Source organism: Tenrec ecaudatus, chromosome 12 (assembly GCF_050624435.1).
Source record: "Tenrec ecaudatus isolate mTenEca1 chromosome 12, mTenEca1.hap1, whole genome shotgun sequence".
Taxonomy (NCBI): Eukaryota; Metazoa; Chordata; class Mammalia; order Afrosoricida; family Tenrecidae; genus Tenrec; species Tenrec ecaudatus.
Window position 1 is genome coordinate 98,258,908 of NC_134541.1, and position 6,944 is coordinate 98,265,851.

At 47.9% G+C, this 6,944-nt stretch overlaps 1 protein-coding gene across 2 annotated transcripts in view; it reads right to left on the reverse strand.

Moving 5' to 3' along the window:
• The window catches only part of MRTFB (myocardin related transcription factor B), a 264,346-nt gene extending 259,393 nt beyond the window's left edge, over positions 1-4,953 (reverse strand). For both annotated transcript variants that reach the window (XM_075564270.1, XM_075564268.1), the window contains exon 1: positions 4,874-4,953. The gene's annotated coding sequence lies outside the window, so the exon portion shown is untranslated. The remainder of the gene's footprint in view (positions 1-4,873) is intronic.
• Between the last annotated feature and the right edge of the window lie 1,991 nt (positions 4,954-6,944).

Sequence of the window (6,944 nt, forward strand, 5' to 3'; positions counted from 1 at the left end):
GCCAAAAATTTTGAGATACTCTATTATTTTATGTAATGTGAAAAACAGTAAAAATTGCTAATTAAACCATGATGTGCCTATTTTAAGATACCACCTCATCTCAGACATGCATTTTAAATTAATGAAATACTCTAACTATAAATCACACCGTGATTTTTTAATTAATTGAATTCATTTTTATTCTAGTTAGGATCTTGTGTCTCTTTAGCATAACACTCCTTAAAAGAGCTATGGTAGTTAGGGATTATGTCAACCAGACACTCGGGGCTAGGGATGGAGTTAAATCTGGCAATCAAATGGTAGCTTGATGAACCTTCCTTAGGGTGTGGCCTTTTGTATGAGAGTGAGGAAATCTGGGAACATCTCTCTGCCCCTCCACCTTCCTGCCTGCTACAACCATCTGCCTCAAGGAGTGGCCCCATGTGGGCCACCTGACCCTGAGAGCGTAGGCACCCCTGCCATGTTTTCACTGACCTTGGATTCACGTGATCCTGCACCCACAGGCCTGTGTTCTTTCTGCTTCCTGGTTCACCGTGCTGCATCACCATCACGTGGCTACCTGCGTCTGAAGAGGGGCTTCTGGTCTAGTAGAGAGCTTATGGACTGGAATTGGACTGGGCTGGGGTTACTTCTTGATGTAAAGTTGCTTCTTGACATGAAGTTCTTTCTTGTTCATAGATGAGTGTCAGTGGGTTGGTTTCTCTAAACAACCCAGCCTGACACACTAATGATTTTTGTCCATTCAACAATGTGCTCCCCTGGCTTAGGTAAATGCAACCATTTCAGCATCTGTACAACTCATATATACAGTCCTGTGCCACATAATGTCCATGTAGACAACATCCCCTGGATGTGTCCATGGTCCCAAGTCCCCTATTTCCCATTAAAAATTCGAGATATACACAGGATATTATGCATTAAAAGTGAACCATATACTATACTGACTAAGATCAACATTTGGCTGACTGCTACCAGATAGAAAGCATAGCTAACTGTTCTAACTTAAGCACAAAGGCAACTTACAGAAACACTAAGAATGGAACCTTTTCATAATGCTGGATCTGTCTAGATACAATATAGTGTTTGTATGATGTTCAAATCACCTAAGGTCATATTTCACAGACCATTCATGAATGTTAAGCAATGTATGACTATAACTGGTTCGTTATTACACAGCGGGTATCAAGTAAAATGGGCCAGCGGGGGAAAAACTGTAGATCTCAAGTCTTTTTCCCTTCCCTTTAGAGTGGCTGATGGGTTCTGAACTGCCAACCTCGTGGTTAGTAGGCCAATGCTTACCCGACAGTGCCATTAGAATTATTTATACCAAAAAACAACAACAGCAGCAAACAAACTCACTGCCATGGAGTCGATTCCGACTCATAGCAGCCCTCTAGGACAGAGTAGACCTGCCCCCGTGTGTTTCTGAAACTTTAACTTCAGATGAGAGTAGAAAGCCTCCTCTTTCTCCTGAGAAGCTCCTGCTGGTTTTAAACTACTGACCACAAGGTGAGCAACTCAACGGGTAACCACTATGCCACCACAGCTCCAAGTAATTTTAATTCTCATCTTTGTAAAATACCTGCATTTTAAAAATTTTGTAATATGAATATTAGGAATTCAAGAGCCTGATATGTAAACAAGTGAATATATTCATCTGAATTTTACTTACCACAGACAATGCTAATTTCAACTTGCTGGTTGGCTCAAGTGTTTAGTTGTCAAATATTTTAAACCAGAATTTCTATCAAATACATCAAGTTTTCAGACAAGGTACTACTAACCCTGCTTCCCCACCTGGGATTCTAGAATAATCAATTCAAACACCACTAGACAAAAGCATACCTTCCTTGGATGTTAGACACTTCAGCAAATAGAGACAAAAGACATTTCCCAAGAGAAATTAAGTGTCCATTAAATTCTACCCCTTCCTGTCATAAAAGCCTAAATTTTATTCTGTAGACAGATCTTCAAGAGAGCTGACACTGTCCCCTAAGGGGCATTTTTTGTTATCAAAATGATTGAGAGATCCACTGGTATATATCATTGGGGAGTCAAGGAAGCTTAGACTTCATATCACATAAAGAAGACTCATCCCTCTCTCGAGTCCTTTGAATACCCATGTAGCTTATTTCCCACAAGACACTGGCATTACTTTAGATCACAGTGTTAAAAAGTATTTACAAGACACATGGAGAAGCCCCAGTAACTCAGGAAGACGGGCTGAAGCCAGGAGGCCGTGGAGGGCACGAAGTGAATCGCGTGACTACCAGGTGGACCGGTTGCTGATTCTGACTCACACAGAGGGTTAGGGTTCGGTGACTCGAAAGAAAAGCCTTGCGATCTGCTTCCGGAGGGTCGCAGCCTTGAAAACCTTGAGAGCAGTGCTGCCCTGCACACAGGTCATGAGTCAGAACTGACTCGATGGCAACTGGCAGTAAGAGCAGCAGCTAAATCACAGGAAGGGTACATAGGATGAGGAAATTGGAAATGTATTCATTTCCCCACATTATCAACAAACCAAAAGCCAAACTCAGCCATCAGGTCAATTCCAACTCATAGCAACCCTGTATGCATTCTGTTTACTCAGCACTGTAGGAACTATAGACTCAAGTCTGTCTTAGAAGAAGTACAGCCAGAAGCCTTCTTAGAGGCAAGGATGGCACCTAGCTGGACATGTTATCAGGAGAAACCAGTCCCTTTATGCTTGGTATAAAACCAGCCCCAGAACATTAGGCTTGGTAAAGGAGAGAGGCAGTGAAAAAGAGAAAGCCCCGAACAAGGTAGATTAACACAGTGACTACAACAGGCTGCAACAGTGTGCAGATGGCGCAGGACTCGGCTGAGTTTTGTTCCGGTGTGCACAGGGTTGCTATGAGTTGGAACTGACTCAATGGCAACAACATACACTCAATGTGTGAGATAAACTCCAGAAATGCCACCTCACTGTCATCCAGTGATTCAGATTCAGAGCAACCCTAAGAACAGAGTAGAACCGAGCCTGTGGGTCTCCGAGGCTGTAAAGCTTCATGGGAGCAGAAAGACTCGTCTGGGGCCCATGGAGCAGCTGGTTGGTTTCAATGGCCAGCTTTACAGTTAGCAGCCCCACCACCCCACAAGGGTGCATAATCCAAACTTTGCCATCTTATTAGGAATTTATTAATCGTTACCGACTACAATACTGTAGGAGGAATCCAGCACTGACCCTCAAGGTTGTCCTTCAGTTTGCAAAACACTAAGATGCTCTACAGTGCGTCTCATTAGTATTCTTTATATGCCATTTGAGGCAGGCTGGAATTGATCTTGATACGTCACCCTTTAGGTTGAATTTTTTTTCCAGGTTACTACCATAAAGGGGATACTGCAACATTAGGTATCCCCACCCTGTCTTCCGTATCACTGCTCTTTCCTCTTTGTCTGAAATTGCTGCTGTTCTGAACACACAGTTGAAGTAGGTGCAAGCTGTTTAGTTTGTTGTCTACTAGCACTTACATAAGTAATCCATGTTATGTATTGTTCTCCTTTACCTTCTCCCTTACATTCAAGTTAGATTTAATCATCACATTGGTTTTTAATTATGTGTATTGTTGTACTGTTGTGAACTGTCAGCGAGTCTGCTACCAACGCATGTGGATCCTGCACATGACAGGAAAATACCGCCTGGCCAGACCATCCCTATGGGATCAGAGCTCAGTGGCTGACTTTTACAAATGGATTGACAGGCCTTTCTTCCTAGTTCGTCTTAGTTTGGAAGCTCCATAGGGGGGGGAGGCAGAGCTCAACCTCATCGACTGCCATCAATCAGTTTACAGTGTTTTCATGGCTGTATATCTTTACAGGAGAAGATAGCCTTCTTCCTCTTCCTCCCCAGGAGTTGGTGGACTTGAACTGCCAACTCTGTGGTTAGCACTTCATCAGTGACCAGATTGCATCACCAGAGCTCCCTGGTCGGCATCATCTCAGTGCACAGGGGTCCGCTGCCGGCCGGATGGTGGCCACGCATGAAGTGCATGCGATGAGGCCCGGGTTTCCCAATAGTGTGTGTTGCAAGGTTATACGATTCATGAATTTCAGGATGGTAAGTCGGCTTTACAAACCATTTGTTCCCAAAGTAGGGAGTTTCTGAAGGGGTGGAGAACATTGGTTTTCAAGAGTGAAATCACGTGCTTAACACAAGTCACAGTAGTTTCTTTTGCTTAACGCCAGCTGTGGGCTGAGCCAGACCTACAACCCAGCACACACCTATTGCTCACACTCCAAAGGGCGGAACAGGGGTTCTTGGCGCACGCAGGCGTCGGCGGACCCACCACCATGAAACCCACAAAGCACGCCACAGCCAACGTCGGGGGCCCCCAGACACATCCCCTGCAGCCTAAGAAAGGGCCTGGGGCCCCAACAACCCAACTCTAGTCATAGAGTCTAGGAGAGGGGGTAGGGAGCAGGAGGGGAGGAGAAGTTAGGGGTGTGGACTCCAAAGTGGGATGCCAGTATTCGAACTCCGATCCCAGCCCGCGGCAGCGGCGCTGACTCTGGACGAGGCTCTGGACCTCTCCGTGCAGCACGCGGGTGCAATCGTGCAGGTCGGGTACCGGGCCAGCAGCCACGGCTCCCTGCGTGGGTGGTCCTGGCCCGCGGCGCCAACGCCCTATCTCCACTGGGGCGGGCCTGGGGGTCGCCGCCCGAGCGCGCCGGGCGCGGGGCGCGGGGCGCGGGGCCGGGCTGCCAGCGGGACTGGCCCCGGGCGGCCCCGCCAGCCCCGCCCCACGCGGGTCCCAGGACGGCGCGGACACGGCAGGCTGAGGCGGCCGCTCAGGACACTGGCTGTGTGGCCAGCGCGTTGCCCCGCCTGCCCTTCGCTCTCGGCCGCTCTTACCCGCGCCTCAGCACCAACGGCCGGCGCCGCTGCCCGCAGCTCACCTCCAGGGCCGCCGCCGCCGCCGCCGCCGCCGCCACCGCCGCCGAGCGGGCGATCTCGCGAGACTTCGCTCCCTCCGTCCCCGCGGCGCGGCGCGCGCCCCTGGCCTGGAGCCCGTGCGGCCCGCTCTCCGCACGCCGCTGCAGCCCTAGAGCCAGGCCGAACCGGCTCCCTGGCAGCCTGCTCTCGCCACGGCATCCATTCGGCCCACCACCGTGAAGGCGAAGGGTTAAAATCCCCAGGTGCGGGACGGCGCCGCCTCTCACCTGGCCGGCGGGGTGCGCATGCGCGTTCCGGGAGTTTCGCCCTGAGCAACTTCGCGAGGGCTTTGACTCCAGTCTCCACAGCAGTCCGCTTCTGCGGGCTGAAGCGTGCCCAGCACCCTTACAAGTCCCCTTTGGACTCACCGACCCCTCCCAGTCTACCTCCCCACCCGAGCGAGCAAGAAACAGAGGCTTTGCAAAGCTGAGAAACTTCTCAAGAGCACCCAGCTAGGACTGGGCAGAGGAAGGATCGGATTCCCGGGTGGGGTGGCGCTCGGTTTTCCAGCCTCAGATAACAAGCCCCCAAGCTGTGTTCCTCCTTCAGCTAAGAGCGCCTCAGCCAGCGTCCTCACTTTTCCGCAATCCCTCTGCAGAAATGTCCTAAGGCCTCCTAGTGCCAGACCTGTGCCAGCTCTGGGAAACAATGGTAGGGAGCCCAGAGGAAAGGCACGACTTCGTTGCGGGTGTAAAATCTCAATTGTTTCGAAAGAAGCAGAGCTGACATTTATTGATGGCCTCTCAAGCTTGGTACCAGTCTTCTTCCCAGTTTAGTTATAGAAGGCGACTAGAGAAAATGAAGACACTGGTCTAAGGTTCTATAACCAAGCCAGGGCCATCAAGTCAGTTCTGAGTCATGGCAACTGCACGTGTCACAGAGCAGAACGAGCTTCCCTAGGCTTTTCAATAACTACGTTTTCACAAGTCCATCACCAGGCATTTCTAAGGTGCCTCTGAGTGGACTTGAACTGCTAACCTTTTGGTCAGCAGCTGAACTCATTAACTGTTTGCCAAAAGGTGCCACAAACTCACTCCCATAAGTGTAACAATCCTATAAACAAATAGATCTGCTCCTGTGGGTCTCCAACACTGTAGCTCTTTAGAAAATCTAATTTTTCTCCCATGGAGTATGAGTATCTACAGCCAGGAATCCATGCCTTCAATCCAAACTTACTGCAATCTAGTCCGTTCTGATTCAAAGTGACCCAGAGTAAAATTACCCCTGTGAGTTATGGAATGTAAATCTTTTTTTTTTCATTTGATTTTTGCTTTTTATTGTATTTAGGGCAAAAGTTTACAGAGTGAATTAGTTTTGCCAGCAACCAGTTATTCACATTTTTATGATATTGGTTCCAATCCTTTCAATAAACACAAGTATTTCATTTTAGTTCTCATAAAAACACTGAAAACAACAGGTGTAATGGGTTTTATGTCAACTTGGATGGACCACAATTATCTCAAAATATAGGTAAGGTGTGGTCAACATGATATAACTATGGTGTGGTCAACACAGTATGATAAACTCCTTTATGGGATCTTTTTTTAATCATTTTATTAGGGGCTTGTACAACTCTTTTTTTTTTTTAGTGTAAATATATGAGGGTAGAAAGCCTCATTTTTCTCCCACGGTTGTTTCGAACTACTCAACACATAACCCACTACACCAGCAAGGCTCCTCATTAGGAGTCTACGGTGATACCATATTTGAAGTTCATTCTGAGTCTCACTGTTTTACAATATGTTCCCATGAGCTTCTTTGGACTGGCACACATGGTCAGCAAGCTTCTGTAAAATTGAATGCAATGGAGTTTTCAGTAATAGCTTCACCAGAATCTGCATAGACTTATGCAGCCCCCCTGACAGTCACAGCATGTCAAATATTCTCTAAGAGGTCCACTGCCTTCAGAGACAATCCTGCTCTCTATAGACCATAGTTTACAGGTGTTCTTGTATGTACTAATATTACCTGACCTTCATGATAGGGGAAG